At 31.3% G+C, this 23722-nt stretch overlaps 1 pseudogene; it reads right to left on the reverse strand.

Moving 5' to 3' along the window:
- Window positions 1-380: 380 nt before the first annotated feature.
- LOC149531916 (nucleobase-ascorbate transporter 5-like) overlaps window positions 381-23722 on the reverse strand; it is a 37724-nt pseudogene continuing 14382 nt past the window's right edge.

Here is a 23722-nt window from a genome sequence, read left to right on the forward strand (position 1 = left end):
GAGGAGGCTTTTGATTCTTATTGACATTTAGGGTAGGTAAATCCATTCTGGTTTTGTATGAAGTCCCATGATAGCCAGACTTCATCTCAATCAGCTTTTATTGCTCTGAAGCTTCTTGCATAGACATAGGTCTGAAAGTTCTCACTTCCTCCCTGATCTTGGACATAAGCCCCCTGATGAAATGTTGTATCATGGCCTTATCATTTTCTACCCAGCCAAAATTTTTTTTAAGCTTATAGAACCTATGTTCATAAGCTTCCACTATAGAGCCAAACTGTATAATCTGAAAGAACTCCTCTGCACTGGCCTGATGCCAATATTTAGACATGAACCTCTCCTTGAAACACTCTACAAAGAGCTCCCAAGTAACTAAAGAGATATCAATGCCAAGCTTCTCCAACTCCTATTCCCACCACAAGGAACCCAATCCCCTCAAATGCATAACCGTCCATCTTACTTTCACGTTACTCAAGTAACGGTGTAAGATAAAGCACCACTCAATATGCAGAAGCCAAGCTTCTACTATTGTACCTTGCTCCATACCATAAAATAACAACCCTTTCACCTTGGAAAGATCCTTGAGCTAAGCTCTTTCCACTGGATCATCCTCTATAGGAAGGTTAATACCCTGTACAAGAGGTATCCTAACATTCTCTCCCCCACCAAGAATCTAGTTGTTAGTCTCAATATTATCAAGATGTTCCAGTATCTATTGAAGTACCATAGCTTGATCTGCCTAGTTATCTTGGTTGTTTCCAACCCCAAAATTTTGATCAAACTGATCATCCCCAATAATTATCTAGTGCCTAGGACCTCTACCATGAACCCTGCCCCTACCTCTACCTCTGCTAGCAAAGTTATCCTCAGGAATGCTATGTCCTCAAGCTCCTCTAGTGATGGAAGGCATGATAGCAACCTAAAAACAATTAACTATTAATAACACATTGATGACGAGAAAAACCCTATAACCCAAGAGTCCTGGTTATTCTAACCATGCTGTGATACCAAATGTAGCACTAAAAAAAAATAAATAAATAGGAAACCAAGAACAAGCATAATGAACGAAAGAATTTTTTTTTAATTTATTCAACTTTTACAAGAATACGAACAATGATTGAGTCACTCTCAATACGTAAACCTCAAAATAGAAGAAGATATCATACAAATAATTTTCCATAATGATGTTAACACATAAAGAGTTCAATACAATAATGAAGTACAATATCATTCTTAAACACCTATGTCCAACATATGGACCCTACAAGTAACAAATTCTATTTCAAGAAGTAACTTCAACAGTCATTGTTAGCTACTTGTTAATCAACTTGAAACACCTGAACACACACAAAAATTCAACACAACACAAAGAGGGCTTAGTACACACTGAGTTGAAAAGCACAATCCACCTACATACATGTTAGAATAAACATATACAAAACCATAATGCAGATATTTGAACCACATAACATAGTGCAATTCTAAAATTAATCTGCAAGAAGTAACCATCTTCTTAACAATGCAAAATTAAACTCGCACTAAGAATAACCAGTAAATGAATCATATATATACTGAGGTGTCATCACTATGGTGCTAAGATACTGAATCCGTATATAGTAAGCTCATAGACAACACATAGTGGGATTCTCTATGGTACTCGTGAAATGACATAATAGAGACTTGCCTTGTTCTCTGTACTTAACCTTACTGGTTTAAGTCATAGGTAAGGCCAATTATCTTTTGTATGTAATTAAGCCACCCAATTCATCTTAAAATTATCACTGAATTAATTAACTCAATAGGATAATTTGACATTCAGCCACCTCGATATACGTTCATTATAGCTATTCTTAAAATACACATTAAACAGATATTCTAAGAATGCACATGTAACGAATAACAAGTCAATTTTTACATGATATTACATTCTTCATCTTTTGAAAATCTCATCTTCTAATGCCAAATTTGAAAGTAAACTTAGGTTATTTTAACAACAGAAATAAATACTACAATATTACGATCTTGTAAATATAACTAAACTGTTAAATCAGTTTAATGATATTTACTAGTCGTAGTACTACACTACTTATTCCTACTGTTATAATAAACTAAACTTATCCTTCGAATTGACCAAGATAATTAAAATAATGCACATATGATATTCTTTCTTTAAATGACATATCATCAAACATATGTCATAAATCTATCTTTTCCATTGAAAACAATTTCCAATTCAATAATGGATAGAAAAACATCATTAGAATAATAGATTCCAATTCATACATATATAATTTTCATCTCAAAAGCATAATATAAATACCATTGGCATATCTAAAATGCTTCAAAAACAAATCAAATAAAATCATGTCTAACAATTCCCTACAACATTTAGTTAACTAAATTTTTTGAGCTCTGTTGATTTTTTTTTTAAAAGAAAAAGAACATAATTGATGATACCGAGTGTTCATACAAACTCATTTCCAAATTACTAATTGCAAGTTCTGACCCATGGATAACATAATCACTATTTAGATTCTCTAAAATACTAATAGACAAGATGTGACACAAAATAACCTATTACCAATTTACGCAACCTCATGTAACTATTATAAAGGAATTCAAAGCATACTACAACATTTGGACAGTGTATTGGCTATTATTCTTGGAAATTTTTAAACATTTCAATAACCATAAAAGATGCTATGCTTATAAAATGTAAATTCAACATTGTTTTGGTTTCATACTAATTGTTTGATAAAATGCCTCTGCCTTCGACTATGGTCATGAGCCCGTAGTTTAAAGAAAACTAATGACTGAGGCCGAGCCACTCATATATTTAATGCAAAATACCAAGTGAGCTTGAGATATGGGTTCTCACAAAGCTCATCTCTATGGGAGCTCAAATACATATTTTTTATTTCACAACAGCCAGCAAGCTAACTACCGCAACCATGTGTTTCTCACAGGGCTCAACTCGGTGGAAAACACATGTTTGGGGCAAAGCCCAATTCAAACAACACTATCCATAATGATATATCTTCTCTTCACATTCAAGTATGAATGCACATAAAGCCAAGCTCCGCATAAATCCATTCTTGAGTGTCGAGTACACAATATATATATAAATTGATAACCATTTGCAACATACTAATAGATATCACAATGCAATTGTAAATAGAGAGAGAGTAGGGTAAGAAATTGCCCCTATGTGAATACTGAAAATGGAAAATGCTCTGCAATTTAGCTCGATGTCAAAGCCCCAAAAGTTGAGTCAAAACTGGTAACAATCTCCACACAGCTTACACATATAACTCACAAATGACTTCACAACGGAGTGAAGTAGAAGAACCCAACAATAACAACAGACAACTTCTGATGAGTAACTCCATCATGCTTAACCACATATGCAAGTTTTCCCTTCCAAAAAAATCCTTCATTATGCTGATACCTCAGCAACAAGATCACAGATGTTAAACAAAACAGAGCAATGCGGCCAAGTTTTTGGCCCAAATTTTGCAAGAAACCCAAATCACAACAAGAAAATGCCGACCAAACCTTAAGTGCCATAATTCCTCATAAACAAGCATTCAATACACATCAAGTATCATAGAGCCGTGTATTCGGCAATGCCAAAACCACTGCCATGAATTTGGCTTTCAAAACAATGAATATGTTCCTTCTTTCATGACATTCGATACCCATTTAGGGTTGCATGTCATTTAAGAATATATTAAACCCCTCTTTCATAACATATGCATAATCTATACCTACTACGGGTTATTAAAGCTGTAAAAAAAAAATGCATATAAGTTATGTAATCAAAACCAACCTGAGGTTTTATGAAATAAAAAGTATCTAAACCCTTCACATCATATGTCTATATGCTAAACGAAAAACAAATCTAATGCAATAATTCCATCCCTTCTCAATCACGTATATGAAAATACAATGACAAGTTCCAAATACATACAACATATTAACATACAAATGTATTTTGAAATGTCAAGTTAACATACAATATATAACATAATGCAGTTTACAATGAGTTTGAAACATAATAAACATAATCGATACCCAATCAACATGCAATTATTTATATGCTAGTTTCAAATCTTAAAATCCTAAATCACCTTCACTGCTAACAACATAGTTCAAAACAGAAAATATGTTCAGCATAAGTCTCATGTTTCAAAGTACAGTAATATAACCAAGTTCTATAGAAATAAAAACATATCAACTGAAAGGAATTCATAACAACAAGGTACTAATACGTAGAAAAACTCGAAGTAGTGGTCAGGCATGACAAAACTACCAAAGAAAAGAAATTAAAACACACGCTATACATGTTTCTTATTAAATATTCAAGGTTTTTGAAAAAAAAATAGAAAAAAAAAGAGTCAATTGAGTAGCATAGGTGTCCTAAAACTACCAGCTTTTAAGAAATATTTAGCACACCGAAAAATAGTGTCTCTATAGAACCCATTAACATATTCAATAGAAAACAGAAAGATAAAACATGTTTCAATACCAATGAGATTAAACAAGTAAATATGATGCCACTATATCTATAATGTTGACTTTCCAATAGTTTTTTTTTTTTTTGCAAGTAACTTCTTGGTTCCTAAAAACTATATTCAACAATTTTAAATTTTAAAAACATAAGAAGATAGTTCACAAAAAAAAGATGAGCATCTCCATATAAGACTCACTCAAAGCTCATTTTAGCAAAGAACATACTAGTATCATAAATGTTGCAATACCAAGGCTTTTACTCTACAATAATTCTACACATGCTTATGTAGCATATGTTGTTTCCACCATAATAAAGTCAAGCCCTCTACAAGTAGTGGATATAGAAACATCATATTTCATTGCAAACCAGACCAAATATTTGTTAATCTGGTATTCCTTTAATGTAGTACAAACAATAATTACTGAACCAAATTTAGACAAAATAGAAATAAAAGATCAACAACATTTTTTTTAAATAGACCAAAAATTGTCATCCATTGCAATAGAAATAGAAACATCATTTTTTTTTTCAAACAAACATTCAATTTGTCAATCTAGAATTCATGTAGTTGTCAAACAAGAAAGGATTCAAGAGCTAACAATTACATGGAAGGAAATGGGGATCTGACAAAATTGATACCATATAAATATTGCAAATAGATCTATGGCCTGCTGCTAAAGAGGAAATGCACCATCAGGCCAAAGAAAGGAGATTCCACGTGGAACCATCAAAGGAGAACTAGGTGGATTCCCTAAAGCATCTAAGTGTATTAAGGAAATGTGCAACAAGGATGCCTCTTTAGGATAGATGGAGGAGGAGCTATGGCACTTGCATACCTTGACACAACATAAAATGCACCACTAGATTGCCAATTCAAAGCACAACAATCAATACACTTTGCAACATATGGATAGTTAACAAAGTAGTCAGCAACTACAAAAACAATTAAATATGAATATTGGAATTTGGAATTTGACAAGCTAACCTCAACGAGTGAGACAAAAGTAGCAACCATCATTGCAAATGCTTATCTTGCATCAAATATGGGCACTCCCCATTGGAATGGATAGGGATTCCTTATCTTGTAGAATAACAAGAATGAGTGAAAACTATTTTCAAAAATGTGATTTAACATGAGAAATTTGTAAGTAGTCTATACCATGGGGCATGTGTAACCAATCTAGAACTATCTGTCTTGCGATGAAGTTGGGTTTTTTGAGGGCTATCCTTGTATGCTCCACTTACTATGAGAAAATAAGCATAAATCCAAACAATTGTAACAGCAATGATGATAGCAAAGCACTCAAAAATAGGTTTCTTTCCAGGCTTGATATGTAAAGCATACTGAAATGACAAAAAAGGGATTCAATTAGTTATTGTGCCTATTATACCTCAAGCAAATACCATACTTTTTTCAGACTGCAAAACATTATTTGTAGACCCAAGTACAAGGTTAAAGCACCATGTATACTCTCAATACTAGAAGCATAAAATCAAACATATAAATCTTTAAATTTGAACTTAAAGAGCTAATCTCTTGAAGAGGTATGAATTTTTTTAGGAACCCAACCAAAATAAATGCTCATTTTACAAATTTTAAAATCATATATTTAATCTTTTGAATTAGTAGCTCCTGCTATAGATTGTGTATGAGTTTTTAAACTAGAAGCTACTAGTTCAAAATTTAAAAATGATAAACTAACATATTTAATAGTCTCATTCAAAATTCTGATGGTTTTACCTGTGAAAAAAAGACCAATGATAACTGTGGAAGTCCTATCTCTATGTATTTACCCACCTACAAATAACATTACAAAATGAACAAGAGACTTAATCTAAATTCAACATATGGAAGTGTTAACATAAATAAAATCATGCAATTCAACATGGTTGTACTGAATTAAAAAAGAAGTTAACCGTTCATACCCTACAATTACAAATGTATAAAACACTTTGTAAAACCATAACTTCCAAAGAAAGCTCTTAATAATAAGGAAATTCAAAAAAATTGATGTGCTACATATAGGTCAGACCAAGTTCATATTTTGAATGTAGAAATTTAAACAAAGATAGGATTCAAAACCTTGAAAACCATCGATGAAGTTCATCTAGTGAAAAATCCCAACTGGCATGAATAAGGAGATTTACAAGTTCAATAGCCCAATAATTAAATGGCTTAAAGTTCTCTAAATTTTCTACTAAAAAAACATTTCAATGAGATGCTCTCTGAATTCAAGCTTAATTAGTATCACTAAAGCCAAGAGAGCATCCATTTCTTGGTCCTGCAATTTCATTACATGAAAATTATTTACAAATTATCTCTACTAGCTTGAATTTAAATTGTAAACTTGAAAGGTGTGCACAAACACAAACTTATATTAATATCTAAGTGACAAAGTCATATTACGATGCACCATGTAACACTCAACTATAACCAAAGAAATAAAAACAAATAATAAATGATAAATCCATACATAGATACAAGTATAAAATCCAAACCATTTTTTTTTTATAACATATTTCCATTACACAATAACTTTTACAATTAGGTACTGTAATGTACTCTTAATTGCATTAAACATTTCTGATCAATACATCTGAGTATATAAAAATACTCTAATTTCAAAACAATATAATATGCAAGTACATGCAAATTGACAACTGATCCTAATCAGATCCAAAATTACTCAGTATCCAAGAATAGAACTAAAACAATCCTCAATGCATACATAGTAGTGTATTCTTACAAGTCCATAACCAAACTTATATCAACCTGAAATCAAAACAAACACAACCGAAGAACAAACAAACAGGGCTTAGTCACACTAAATAAGCTGATGAGTTCTCCAGAAAACATGCATGTTAAAATCAGTAACAACACACTATACATGTTTCCAAATAACCAATTACTGAAAGTACAATTTTTCTTTTCACATTCATATTTAAGCAAGTACATAATTTCTTACAATAGATATGCAGAAATAAACTCGCATAGAATATGCCAAGGTAATGATCCTGCAGTTCATGGGTTTCAACATAAGAATCTACGTTCATCCATTCATAGGATTCTATATGTCAGGTGAAACCATAATGTTCTTATCTTGTTATATGAAACCCAACCCATGAATTTTAGATATTACCACTTGATTAAATAACTATCATAAACTGTCCCATAAGGATCTAGACTAGTGTCGAAGGGCATTTGGCAAATAATTCTATCACCACAAGATACTCGCTTTATGATAGCCACCTAATCTAAAGGATCACACTTACATAATCTAATACACACATAATTCTAGTTTTACTAATCGGAAGAAAATTAAAGTTTAATTATTCAATTTCAATTAATAAACTATTTCTTTTGCTTCAATATAACAATTGAATCAGCAACCAGAAATTATCATGTAAAACCAAACTTCCAATCTTTCCAATGTAATCTCTTAGTAGATTACCAAACAAAACCATAATTGAAATTTTCCAAAAGCAATCCATATTTCAAAATATCAAATGCAGCCTTGCCCCTTTTATTTGCCATAAGTAACCAAACTTTTCAATTACACATTAACTATATCTTAACATTTAAACTGTTAACAAAGAAAGGATTTTTCCATTTTAGTCAATTTTCTCTCTATTAAAAGAACAACCTCTATACTGAGAGAATGATGCATTGTAAGAAAAGTTAGCTAAATGGCAAACAATTTTAAGAAATTTATACACATTTCAGATAGAAATGCCAATACTACCACTATCCACACATTCCATAATTTACTAAAATCTGAATACCAGATTCAAACAATTCCCATTTCAAAAAACAAGTAACCACAGTAACCTCATGATTATATATATATATATATATATATATATATATATATATATATATATATATATATATATATATATATATATATATATATATATATCCTAACAATCTATTCATAAGGAAATACATATATGTTGATACATATATTTTTATACATATATATATATATACACACGACAATTATTTATATATATATATATATATATATATATATATATATATATATATATATATATATATATATATATATATATATATATATATACTCTTTCTTACATATACCAATATATATATATATAAAGCCTTATTAGTTTAAAGTCAAAATTAAAATAGATAAATAATCTTTTCCACTATATAAATCTAATAACTTGCTGTTACCGGATAACTAAAATACTAGAAGCCCAAGCTGATACTCTAAAACCCTATTCGAAATATTAACCCCAAATTGTATAAATATCACATAGAATTTTGAAACCCTCAATAGTAGCCAATGTAATAATTGTGAGCCTATATCCTCAGACCCTAAATACATAATAACATAGATGATAGACAACAGCCGTATTACATCTCATGCAATAGTTTTATTTACTAAATTCTATCTAAATCCTATACCAAAATAAAGTTTATAACATTGAAAAACTTTTAGCAACAACTGTTTGACTAAATGACCATCTTCTATTCTTAATGTCTCTATTTAATAACAATCACAAAGCAATCAAAACTGCATATGATGCAACTGTCTTGAAAGATCGATACTCACATAATCATTTTGTGTGAAACATAAAACCCCTTCTTAATTTGTCCTGCTCAACATTTCAATTTCACTAGCATCACCTACATATTCATTATAAACGCAGTTGCAAACACAAAATATAGAGTATTCACATTCTCACACTTGATTCTAGATTTATACAGAGTTTAGTGATGAACACACCAAATTCTACATACACATAGAGTTGGGTGTCGAATTTTCCACATAGCAACTTTTGGTATTCAATATTCACCATATCTAAATGATACATAAAAATAGAAATAGGATAGAGTTAAAGAAAAGCCCCCTGCCTATGTAAGTGCGGGATGATACTCAAGGAAAAGCTGCCTGGAGAACCCTCTACCTCAAACTCGTAGCCCAAGTTTCCAAACTTTCTATGCCATTATACCGAGATACCACAAAACTTTCTCAATAGCAAAAACTGAGAAATACAACCATGGAACGACAGAAGAATGAGGAATATAAAAGCGTGAGGATTTATAGAGATGGAGTGAGTCAAAAATCTCCTTCATGGTTAACAGTTTCCAAATATTAGTGCCGAGAAACTCGTTCAACAGAGGTTTCATATTTTTCCAACTGGAGTTCATCAATGGCAGATTGATATCATGTTACAACTAACACCTAGCAAAAAGATAGACTAGACATGCAAAGTAATGCTCATAACTGTGAGCTTAACCCTTAATCCCCACTTTCTTAGCCTTCTTCGACACTTGGCAATAATGGTACCAGCTTGACGTTCGAAGAACCTACTAGCCTTAAATTTCCATAAACTTGCCACCATTTGCCAAGTCCAAAACAATGCTAAGTTTTAGTTAGGCTAGTGGTCACGCATGGTAAAGCTTAGGTTAGGTCTTAGTTCAAGTTTAGTCTTAGTCACATGCATTAGGTTAGCTTAGGTACTAACTTAGTATTAACAAAGTATTAGGTATTAATGTTAATATTAATATTAATCCTAATTAATATTAAGATTACTGCTTATCAATATGTATATATACATATATATATATATATATATCTATATATATATATATATATATATATATATATATATATATATATATATATATATATATATATATATATATATATATATATATATATACATATAAATACAAGCACACATATATACAAATAATTACATGTGTGTGTGTGTGTGTGTGTGTGTGTGATTATTTTATACTAATGCACTTATATTTATATATGTATATATACTTAAAAACTGGCAAATAAAAGATTCTAGGTACTGTGATATTTTAAACCCACCTTACTCAAAAATCTGAAAAATGAAAAAGACAAATGTTCTGAAACCAAAACCTTTCCAAATTGAATTTTTAAAACTGGATTGTCTTATCTGAAAACTATTTCCTTATTGCAAGATTCCTGAATCTGAATTGATTCAAATAATGAAATCCTGATAAAAAACACAATACTAAAAGTATTAAAACATTTATTCTAAGAATTAGATCTTAGAAACATCTAAATTCTCATACTGTTTAAAAAAAAACAACATAATGATGTCAGAAACTAAATAGTTTTCTACAAATTCAATGTTTCAAAACAAGTACTATACCATCCAGTAAATTAAACTAATCTCAGAGTCTGAGGTAATAGATGTAGAACTATCAAGGGCATGACACAACACATAGCTCTAGGATTTGGGTGTTCACAACCATAACCCATCAATGATCCTAAATTAAGGATTGTATGAATTAAGAGTCGCTGAAACAAATCAGCATCCTATTCAAAAAGTACTCATTCAAGCAGAACTATTATAAGCAAGATGTCATTAATCCATGATATTTAGACCTTTGATTAAGCAAGTGGGTTCTAGGGAAATGGGTCTCATATACATACCCCAGGGAAGCCAAGTTCATAGAGGCCAAGCCCCACAAGAGTTATTAGAGGAAATACAGAAAGCGGACTTAGAAACCTAAGAATCAACATAATAATGCCAAGCCTTAGAGATTGTAAAATGATGAAATCTAAAATAATTTTGTAGCCTATGGATTATATAAGATGCAAAAAATAAATAGACCTAGCAACAATAGACTAGAGACCACTGAATCCAACAATAATTTGTAAATTGGATGCAACAATGAGTGCAACCTGCACTCCTCACATTGAATGTATAAATCTCTACAAGGATTCCCAGGTTAGCAAAGAGTAATAAACCATATATGTTTCCAAATCAAGTTTGAAGAATACTAGATGTACTAATTTCCTTATGTACATCATGTGGGTCCATTATTTTTTAAAATTTTCTAGAACCAACAATGGAAATAGTTGGAAGAATGAAAGCATAGGATCCTCCTAAAATAGCAGGAAGCCTAGTCCAAAAGTATGATTATAAAAGGGTGTTAAGACCTATTACAAACTGTAATGTTTGGATAACTCTGGCTTTGTCATCCTACATGGATATTTAATTAATTTAATTAAGAGCTATAAACACCTTATTGAAGCTATCAAATTTACCTTCCACTAAATTAACAGAAATTAGGATTCCATTGATAGCAAAACCCTCAAAAAAAATTTAAGATATATGAAGCATAAGAAGCTCGATAATGGACTATTATTAGAGTTTTGAGACTATAGAAGTGTGTAGCATTTTCAACTTACATTTGAGCCACCCATCTAAGGAGCAAAGAATGAGGGGATGATTATAGTGGTGCCTAACATAACCAAATAGTGTTGAAAACCAAGCAAGATAGCTTCTGTTGTAGAAGCCAAGACAATAATTAGCTCCATACTATGTTCAACCTATAAGCAAATAAATAAAGCCCTTTAATTAGTCTTGAGCAACCTCGTAACTAGAAAACTTAGCCAGAAAGGTAACCTATGGTGGGGCTTTGGCATTACATGAAAATTTGAAATACAACATGAATTAGTTACCAAATTGAATCTAAACATCTAGGATAATGGCTTACTCTGGTTGACTAATAAAAAAATTACAATAAGAGAGATGCTAGAAAAAGGGGGAAAAAAATAGAGCAACAAGATGTACATAGGTCATAGACAAAGTACACTTCAAAAAAATTGGGATCCAGATATGGGATATATATAAATAATTTCCCTAAAATAGTATTAGAGCAAGATATTCATATTAGTTGTCCAAAGAATTCCAGAAGAGGATGTGGAGAAGGTTCTGTAGTATAATGGCCTAATTGATTATATATGAATCAATATTAAATGTCTTGAAAATACACATATTAATATTTATCAGCCATTAACACTCATATGACCAAGATATTCAAATTCATCATAGACAAGATGCATTTGAATAGGTTTTCAAGAAAATCATACAATTTTATTGCTGATAAATATTAATATGTTCATTTTTAGAGTAAAAAATACACATGGAACATTGAATAGTAGAAAGAGTGTGTTTGAATCATTTTATGGGATAGAGAGTTAAAAATATGTTCTAGACACTTTTAGCCCAAGCTTTACATTTTTTTTATTGACGAGAAGGTTCAAAAATAATATATACTAAAATATGCACTCAAATCATAGGTAAATAGATTGGATCATACAGAAAACATAACATGCAATATTCAACAATAGTATAAGCATATGGGTTCCAAACATAAGACATCTGGAACCGTCAGTCCATAGGTTAAACACTTAGAAATGTTTAGAGTTGCAATAGGTGGGCACAAATAATATCACAAGAAGTTGCTACAGCTTATTCTATAAAGCCTTTCTAAAATTATAAGAATGTACACATGCATATGATTTCTCCCTATCCAAGTACTCTAGAAGACTTATTGGGCTTATAGGTAAACTCATACATTTTTGGAGATTTCTATGGCTCAATTTATGATGCTAGTTCGAGATGGAATGCTTCTCATTCACAAGGAAGATGTTAAAGCTATCCACTATCTAAATGAATACAAAGATATGGTGGATCCTACTGAACTAAATCAACTAGATAAGATGATGAAAGATTTGAATATTTCTAATGACACCCAAAACTCTGCTCTTGATAAGAATGAACATGAAGATTTCATGGGCCCTGATGATAATGCACCAAAGGAATATGTCCTAGCAGGCTAGAATGATGAATTGTTTGCTATAGAATTTTTGGAGTCTCTAGAAAGTAATGATGGTTGGGGCCCTCATGAAGGATGTTAGTTACTTCTTTATCAAGTTTGATACGATCAAGTTTTGATGTGCTCTAATGATTATAATCCTACTCTTAACTCCTCGTGCTATATATACTTCCCAATTTTTTTCCATGGGATAAGTTATTGATATGTAATAAGATGTATTCCTTTATTGTATCTAGTTCTCGAAGAAACTTCTAGAATTTTGATACTTTTCTACTGAATATATCCAGCTGGACTGATTGTATCTAGTGATTAAACTATTCTAATAAAAAAAAAAGGTAGTAACTAAAACATGGAACTATAAGTCCTTCCTAAAAGGCAAGGTTTAAAACAATAATATCATGAGCAATTACTACAGCTTATGCTATAAAGTGATTCTAAAATTATAAACATGTACATATGCATATGAGTTCTCCCTGGCCAAGTATTCTTCAGATTCACTAGGAACAAAATGCAAGAAGAAAATTGGAATATTACAATGCAACAAATCAAATTTGAATATGAAAAACATTCAAGAAATTGCTATTAGGAAAAGTTCATGTATTGATTATAGACAAATCAACGAATAGTTAAGGTAACCTGGAATATACAAATAAACCACTTTTCGCAAATGTAAGTTGAAAGGCCTTTCTAGTAAGTGGAAATTGATCCTTGGCCTATATGAGAATATGTTGTATCATCTTAGGATACTTAACATTATTGCACTATTTTCCAAGATTGAATTCCTAAAAATATAGAAGACAAGGGAAGGGGCAGTCCGTATAGCACCAAAACAAAGACTTGGCACAAGGCCTTTGCAGTTTTGTGATTCCTTGGTATGTTAGTTTGAGCTTCACTTGGTTTCAAGAATACTATAATATTTCTACTTAACAAGGCCAACCACATAAAGGTGGAAGCTCATCTAGCCTCACCTCCCTCCCCCTAACATCAATCTAAATTACCCATTATCATCTAATTACATACTTCATTCATTCATTCATCCATTTATGAACTATAACATTCAACCAATACACTCACATAACATTCATTAATATCATATAAAATTCATTAATACACAATACTAATCAAGACTTCATTAACACATAAAAATATTCATTAACATAAAATAAAAATTAATATTAATACGCATCATTCATAGATAATTACTTAAAACAAAGTTCTTTCATTATCCAACAAGGTTTATCAAAGAGCATTTTTAAAACATCATTTCTTCTTTTTGTTTTTCTTAGCTCTCTTAAGAAAAATACTCATAGGAGCATCCATATGTTCCTCATTCTCCTCCTCTTCTGGCACATGTAATGTCAAATTATGATGGCTCCTTCTCTTTGGAGGAGTAGAAGGATACTACACTAAATGGAGCTCTATTGCAAGAACAAGTAAATGGGATGAACTGGAATACTCTTTTCCTTTTTTTAACTATTACAAGTCTATAATTAAGTACTAGTAAAACATAACATGCATTTTTCTTATCTGACAATGCCACATCATGTACATTAACATTTTGATCTGTCACCATGTCAACATGTTGAACACTTGAAATAGGCTCCATTCCTTCACCATAATGTTCAACATGCTCTAAAATATTCAAAAAAAGGATACATGTCAAATTGCAATTAAAGATGTTAAATTGTATTCATAATTGCATAATTAATTTCCAATAGCAAATTAATACCTCCACCACTATAATCAACATCATGGCCTTCATCATGAGTAGGTTCTGTAATAGGAAATGAAGGTTGTAGTAAAATGTTATGCACATTGTTATGTAGTCAATTTACATTCAAAACTAACACCAAAAAAGAATCTTCTCAACTATTCAATTTCATTTAATTTTCATCTAACCAATTTACCTATGAGATATCATTTGGTGCACTAGATTCTTGGGCAAGGCTTTCAGATTCTTCACATAGACATGCAACCACGATATTATAGCCTTCCTTCAAGGCAATTTTTATATCTTCATCCATGAGATCCACATTGAATTCTATGCCCTGTATTTTTTGCTTAATATCATCATTTTTCCATGTATGGTTTCATTAAACAAATTTTTTTGCAACATTATATAAAAAAATAATTATGAAATTTCATTGCTCCTTCTTACAAGTTGAGACTAGAGATTCATATAGCCACCAGAGCCAAGTTTGTGTTGGCCAACCTTTTCTAGTCTCGCTTTTGTGGCCATAGATGTGCCCTAGAATCTATGAACAATTTCAAACATCTTAGATTATATATTTACAAATATCACTAATTAGTGCATGATTCCAATGTACTTAATACTATCATGACATACTTTTTTTCTGCCCTGTGCTGCTTCATTTACTCTATTTTCACATAACCTTTTCTCCTTTGCATCTTCTATTATTTCATTCCATTCCATTGGTGGAATCATAGGAGGATGGTTGTACTTTGGGTTTTCCTTAAGACCCCTTCTATATTGATCCCTCACAGTCTTTATATGCTTTAATGCTCCTTTGAGAAGTAGGCTAGTGTCAAAAATATTTTTTTCCAAATTTCTCCTCAAAAGACATAATCAACTAATTTTTTAATTCCACAGCTTGTAAATTCCAGCTTTAAAAAATAAAATTAGATTGTCAGATCAATAACTTTAATAAAGTACAATAAATGGAAGAAAAGAAAAATTATGTAACAATGATATGAAACTAAGTACCTTTTATGTATGGTGGGTCCAAATAGTCTCAATTTCATATCAAAACAATGATCAAAGAAGCATTATTACCTACAAGAACATAAAGGGATTATTAGTCCAAAATGAGTAATGTAAAAGTAAACTAAATTTACACTTTAAATAATAACAATTTTAAAGTACCTGGAAGCTTTTGTTCTTTTAATAGAAACATAGTTTTGTTGTTTAGCAACAATGTCCCTACATATGAACTAGTACTAATCACATGGACTACTCCAAGAAATGGATAAGTTTCAATTGTACTGCTCTCTGTTGCTCTGTCAATTGAAGGTCTATCTATTAGTCCACAAAATAGGACTACAGTAAGATTTATCTGGCATAAATTTTATCACTAGTTACATCCACTGATGAATTAGGGAAAACATTTATAGACCATATTATTCTTTTACTACCATTCCTCATGACGAGTTTGAAGATTTAAATTATTTTACTTCATTGACATCCAGTGACCCTTAAAGTGGAATTGAATGACATGGTTTTGTAGCTAAAATGATATCTTAAAAGATAAAATGCATGGTTTTGTAGCTAAAACAACATGTGAAAGACATTCTAACCAACATTTTACCTACATTGACATTTTTGCCCCTAGCTTTTAATTTGTTTATAGTAATTTAATAGTTGCTCCTGCCAGTTAGCTCATTAGAATTTGGGAAACCTTTTGTAGGTTGTATCACTACATCTCCTCATCTCAAAATTTTAGATAAAAATTGGTGAACTTATTTAGCAGTAGTGGTGAATAAGTGCTAATATTGATTAAACAGTGTAATCTCAACCATTAATAAAAATAAAAGAAAAAACTTTATTTCCACAAATCATTATACCCATCCTTATACACTATGCATTACAATATTCATTGAACTTGTGAAATGTTTTGCAATAATAGCATCTTCAACCCAAACAAATGTTCAAATAAAATGTCTCAAAAAATAATGAACTATGGTTTTTGTTTTTGCTTTTGCTAGAGGCAATTCAAATTTTAGATTATTTATGTTAAACCTTACTTATCTCTAAAAATCACTTGAAAGAGGTGCTCTTTTGCAGTTCACAATTGTTACAAGTAATATTGATCGCCTAGACTATTGAGATGTTTTATTGACCACAAACATACTTACTTTTAGTAGTTTAACACATGACCACTCTTTTTTGTGAAGTAAAAGAACAGATCGAGAGCTTAGCATCTTTTTTTTTACCATCCATTCAACCAATCACATTTTTGTTGTAGAAATATCATTCTTAAATACTATGGGGTTTACATATCTCACTAAATATTACTACAGGATGTTTTTGGTACTACTAACAATTATAATTGTAAAAGCCTTGACACAAACTTTGAAAGTAGTTGGCATAGTGAATAGTGAGGATGCATAGATTTTAATGGACATAGAAACTTATTGCTTTGATAATTTCCATTTGAGCTTTCTATGATGCAGGTCCCCACACCACTTTTAAAGGACTAGGAAAATGACCACATCTGCTAGCTTCATTCCACAACTCATCAATATTGATACTAGTTGATTACTTATTATTTGAATTAGAATCCATTTTCCTTGAATTTTATTAATGATTGTTTAAATAATGCTATGGCTCATTTGATGATCCAAAAGATATATGAAATCGAACAAAGTTAGTTTCCTTTGAAATTTGACAATGTTCATAAAGGTCTTGTAATCATCATTTTAACTATTATAAGGTTCACTTATGAACTATATATGTGAGGTCATTAATAGACCATTTAAATGATGTAATTAGGGAAGATTTAGGAAATTTTTGAGTTGACAACTCTTGACAAAATCAAATCGACTAGAAAAGTTGTTAAAAATTGGTTCAACAAAGTTATTATATTGATGTTCAGTAATGACAATTTGTATGTCTTTTAGTAGAGAGGCTTGATCAATGAAGTGTGGTCGAGGTAGGATAGAAATGGTGTAATGAAGCAAATATCAATGAAAATATATAATTCCTACATTTGAAATATGTTTTGGGATTCATTATGACTATTGGTAATCGATGGATGTCTAGTGAATATAATAGAGTTAGAGTTTTTATCCTAAAGCACCATAATGGTATTTTGAACCCCATTACATTGATTACACTATGATTTAAGAACATAGCTCAAAGCTACACCTTATTGAGGGTCACAAGACAACTTGATGGATCTTGGTTGGTTCGGGGAATGCTACTTTAGAAGAACATTTTTTGAAAATATGCATTCAAATTATGTCATCAACATATTTTATGTAACCATTAAAGAGGGGTCCCTATGTGGGAAATTAATGTTTTTAGGATCAATGTAATAAGGGGGGGGGGGGGGGGGGGGATTTTGGTGTTTTTTTATTACATTATTTGGTAATACTACCATTTGGTAACTGTTAACTACCTACAAATAATTTGCACTTGTAACTACCTTTGGCCTATAAATTTTCCGCATAATGTATCAATAAAATCAACGAATGTTTATCTACTCTATCTTAGGATCACATATTTATCTATGGAGAGAACTGCAAAAATGTGTCCCAAAGGTGATAAAATGTAGTTCCAAGATGCATTAGTTCAGTCTGGTAAAATCAATGAACCTTCTGGTTAAGACTGCCTAACTATGTTATCCTAGAAACACATTTAATCCTTCCAAGAAAACACATAAACAAACATTGATGCAAAAGGATCAAAATATGAAGTTTATTAAATGTAAATGAAACATCATGACAATTAAAGCACACACCAAATGAAATTAAAGATAGAGAGACACCACCAGTCACACTTTCTTCATTGGTAAATGCATACATAAAAACATACGAAAGTACTGCCACCAATCATAGCATTGAAATTGTTGCCATATGAATTGTTTTACTTCAAACTAGAGTGTAGATCTGTCAAACATAACCTTAAATGAAAAGCTCAAAAGACAAATACTAGAATACATCTCTTCCCAAACATATGCATTTCAAAGTTTCCAAAGCTTGTAAGAAAACATATATGCCTAAATGATTACAAGAGTTTTTCTATGTCATCTTATATCTGAATAATGAAAATTTGGATGAAGCATAAATGAACTTAGGGACACATGGTGACTTCTTTCCCAATAAGAGTTACAAATATTTGAAACCCACCACACTCTTTGGCATGATTTATGATTGATGAAAATGAAAACTTCACCCAAACTTGTACAAGAGCTGTAGAGATGTATCAATATAAATATTGTAGGCATCATACACACTTTTATCAAAATTACAATCTAGATGTACTAAATGATGAATTTTATTTTTTATTGTATTCATAGTAGAAAAGAAAATCTATTGAGCAATAAAGAACACCTATGTGAAAGAAAGGAAATAAAATTGCAACAATAATAATCAACATCTATGTTGTGGAAAGAATCATAAGTTTAGTGCAACAATTAATGTTCAACATTCACAACAATAATGAATACAAGTAAAAACAAACCTATGCAGTGAATATCATAAAATTGAATGCGGCTATTGATGTTCATTTTGATTGTGAGGCCTACTTTTCAAAGTTCTGGGAGACTTTATTTTCAATGCTTTATTCATATAATTTGTTAATCACAACTAATATAGTTAGGAATTTTTTTATTAACGGTATTTTGATTATTGTTCGTGTAGGTGCACACTAGAAAACTCAAATAGGTTATAGCTCTCAAGAAGAATACTAGTAGGAGGCTTAGAAAAGATGCTAGAAAATAAAGGAAAATGTCAAAGAATGTTTTCTATGTCATACAAAATAATCCTATCATGCACTAGTTATCATAAACTCATAGTACAATAGGAGTTTTGAATATTTTTTAGCACATTGTTCTAGCTTAGGATTACCCTATATTTTTGACACAACCTCTATCATGAGTTTAGGTTAGTGCAAAGTTTGTTAATAAAAATATGGTTGTTGTTGGAGATTTTTGAGGTAGATGCTAGAAAGGCTTACAAATTTGAAACTCTTCTCAATTTGATGAAATTGAAGTATTCAAACTATTATTTTTAGAGAAATAGATTACCAACACTACAAATAGGCCAATACTAGAACAATAATTACTATATTGGTAAAATAAATGGTCAAATATGAAAAAAATTACAAGAGTAATTGACAACCACAATAAACTAGTGAGAGCATGGGACAAGGAAGTAGTTCTTATCTAAGATTTAAAGCTAAAGCCTTCTAAAATTGTAAAGAAAATAAAGAACAAGAGAAAACTATGCAAAAACAATAGGGGATGGATATAACTCCATGCTTTGGGCTTGACTTCAAGATAGAATAAGTTTCACAAAAGATGAACTAGGAGGATAAAGTAGTGAAGGGTTCAAACTACTATATTTTGTAAATTGTTGTCTAAGCTCTTTGAGGAGAAACCAATTTGGAAAAAACAAACCTTGTAGGAATATTTGGTAGATGATGGACTAAAAGTTACATATGATCATTTGAAAAGGTTTTAAGAGTTCTAGTGGGCATAGACGAGAATGTTTGCATGGTCCTTGTTGTTGATAATGCACTAGGCAATACTGGACCACCGATCGAAGCAGGCATCTGGATTTCATCATGAGCTGAAGAATACAATATTGTTAGCTTAGACATTTACAATGGATAAAGATCAAATGGGATACTAGCTATAAGTGTTCACAAAAAAAAAAGGTAAGTGTTATAATGGTGATGAAAAAAAAAGAGGAAAGTGTTACTTACACGAAGGTTGTGCGTTACAACCCTCACCATGTTCACCATGTGATGTCGTAATTGTCACATATTTCTATACAAGAACACATAAAATTATAGATCATGACCCATAGGATACTATTAAATTTTAACATCTATTGAACTTCTATTATTGCTTTAGTCAAATTACTACTTACCTTCAAAGTTTGGACCCTACAATCAAATTCTTTTCTCAATACCTCTTTCTCCTCACTTGTGTCACCCTTGATGATAATGTTAACAATTTTATTAGTGTATATTTGTTTGAGTTGTTGGGCCATGAACATAGGGTCAATACTAAGGGTGATGTCATGTAGAAATTATGCCTATATTTCAGATCACATTTGATTAGTAGGCATTCTATCTTTTTCCTATCATTTGTGACATCAAATATCAGTAAAATTTCATCAAAATAACTCCAAAGCCATAAAGAAAAGAATATAATAATACGACATTTATTTCTATATTAACATTAAAAATTATAATAATTAATGTTTACATCCATTGAAGGTGTTTGAGATGGTGCATCCATGTCACCCTATGAAAAAAATTAGTAAGTCTTAGAAATCAATAGCAAAATTAAAGTAACTGACTTAATAAAAATGATATTAATAATAAAGTAGATTGTATATGTAAATCATTTGTCTTAAGTTAGCCAAAAATTTGGTGTAACTAATGTGTATATCTAAAAAAATATTTGACATGTTCTACTTAATGTTTATATCTGCACATATGGTTTGGAATGAAAAATTTGGTCATATATGACCTCACCATAGGTTAGATTGATCCTACTTGAACATTTCATTGATCATCATGATCTTCATCCATGTCATCATCATCATCACCATCATCATACTTGTCACTTTGATCATCATCGTCACCACCACCATCTTCATTGCCATCATCATCATCTTCATCACCATCATCATCATGTGTTAGAATTCTTTAGAATAACTGAGAGGGGGGGGGTGTGAATTAGTTATTCAAGGTCCAAATGCCCTATTAATCCCTTTTTACTATTTTTAATGAATCCATACAATTTTATCAATCATATAAGAAAGTTACTGTAAATCAACATGCAAAGATAAAACATCCAAGATCAACACATGACACAATGATTTACGTGGAAACCCAATTTGGGAAAAACCACTAGTAACATGCTACTTGATTCTCACTCTTCTAAAGTGATGCCCTGTTAAAAGCCTACCCTGTTAAAGGCTTACAACACACTATTAAATGTGACCTTGTTAAAGGATTTCACCAAACTATTAGGAATGGGTCTGGTTAAAGGTCTTTAGAACATTCACTTGGAATGTCACCTGGTTAAAGGATTTATCTAATGGCTATTAAACCAACCTAAGTCCATAGGATTTAAACTTACTGTTACAATTGATAGAAAGTAACGATAATGATCTTTTGATCTGATATAACTTACAACATACTTTGCAAATTTCAGATCACACTTTCAGTTCAATCCTTATGCTTGGCTTCAATCACTCCAGCTCTGTCTGCTTGTCTTCCTCTCAAGCTTCATCTCCTTGAGTCTTCTTACTCATTCTACCAATGCAATCATCCTTGTGGTCATCTATCCATACATAATTCTTGTGCTATCTTCCCCCTTAGCACCTTCTTTAGTACTTCACTCTTTTATGCTTGACCACCTCTCTCTCTCTTTTTTCATTAACTTATGTCTCCTTAAATAGAAATTTGATTTGCCTTTTCTGCTCAATTCTCCCTCTCCAATTTTAGGGTTTCAAAATGGATTAGGTAGGATACAATTTATCTACCCCATATCTTGTTATCTTCTAGAAACTTCATCAGTTGTATCCTTAAAAATGTTCTACATGGTGTTCTGTGCCACTAGCTCATCATTCTTATCTTCCTTTTAATTTACAAATTTCTAGATAACAACCTTGTCGACTTAGATCTAGTGAATCTTTGATTTCAAAAATAATGTAGCAACTCGACATTATTGAGTTACTGGTGCTCGGCACCTCTGTGTTACTCGGCACCTATACCTGCTCGACACTTGGTTCTACTCGGCACTTGATTCTGCTCGGCACTTGGTTCTGCTCAAGTTCAGATGCCGAGCAAGTTTACTCAGCATCTAAAGTTTACTCGGCATTAACTAGGAATTTGCTCGGCTCTTACTAGCTTGCTCGACCCCTTCTCTAATGAACTTAGTTTGAGCTTTACAAAAGATTTAGCTAAAACCTTAACTCTTTGATATGTTTTAGTGTGCCCATCCTTTGTATCTTATAGTATGTCATCAAATACACTTTTTCATCAATGGCTTAGCTGATCCTTGTACTTCATTACAACATCATAACTTCAACCTTTCTCTAGGTGTTCTAGTTACATCTTATTGATTGCCTCCACCTTGACAATCAACTAATTGATAGTATTTGGATCACTAAAGCAATTGTCATTCCTACAAGTAGCATGTTTGACATCAATGAAAAAACAATGATTGAGGACATTCTTTACCAGTTCCATATATTATTCCAACAACTTTTCTTATGATTATTTCAATCATTTCCAACAATCTATGTCTTTGGCATTGATGGCAAACCAAACTGATCAATTAATCAACTTAGTTACCACCAAGATTGTATGTGTTGTCTTGTTGTATTTTTACTACTGATCTCATATATCTCCCTCTTTCATATATATCTCCCTCTTTCTTTGTATTGATAAAATTTCTGCATATTTTGCCCTCTTTGACATAAATGCCAAAGATGTAGCATCTTTATCATGCAAAATATAAGCTTTGGCTTCTTGTTGTTTTTCTCCCTCTATCACCATGCTTGTGACTGATTTGGAGTTTTTTCTCCTGTTGTCATCCTTTGAATCAACCTGTTAATATTTCAATGATTTATTCTTGTTGATGCAAGGCAGCATCCATGTTGCCTTAAACTTCTTGAGTTAGGGGTATGACCCCCAACTTGCCTCTAAGATATTCATAGGCATCCTTGGGCAATGGTTTGGTAAAGATATCTGTAGTTTATTCCTTTGTGTGAATGTATTCCAACTTTACTTGTTTGTCTTCTACCAATTCTCTGACATAATGATACTTGATTGCAATATGATTGGTTTTTGCATTCATTACTAGATT

This window comes from Cupressus sempervirens, chromosome 11 (assembly GCF_028749045.1).
Source record: "Cupressus sempervirens isolate cs-2001-9-10 chromosome 11, ASM2874904v1, whole genome shotgun sequence".
NCBI lineage: Eukaryota > Viridiplantae > Streptophyta > Pinopsida > Cupressales > Cupressaceae > Cupressus > Cupressus sempervirens.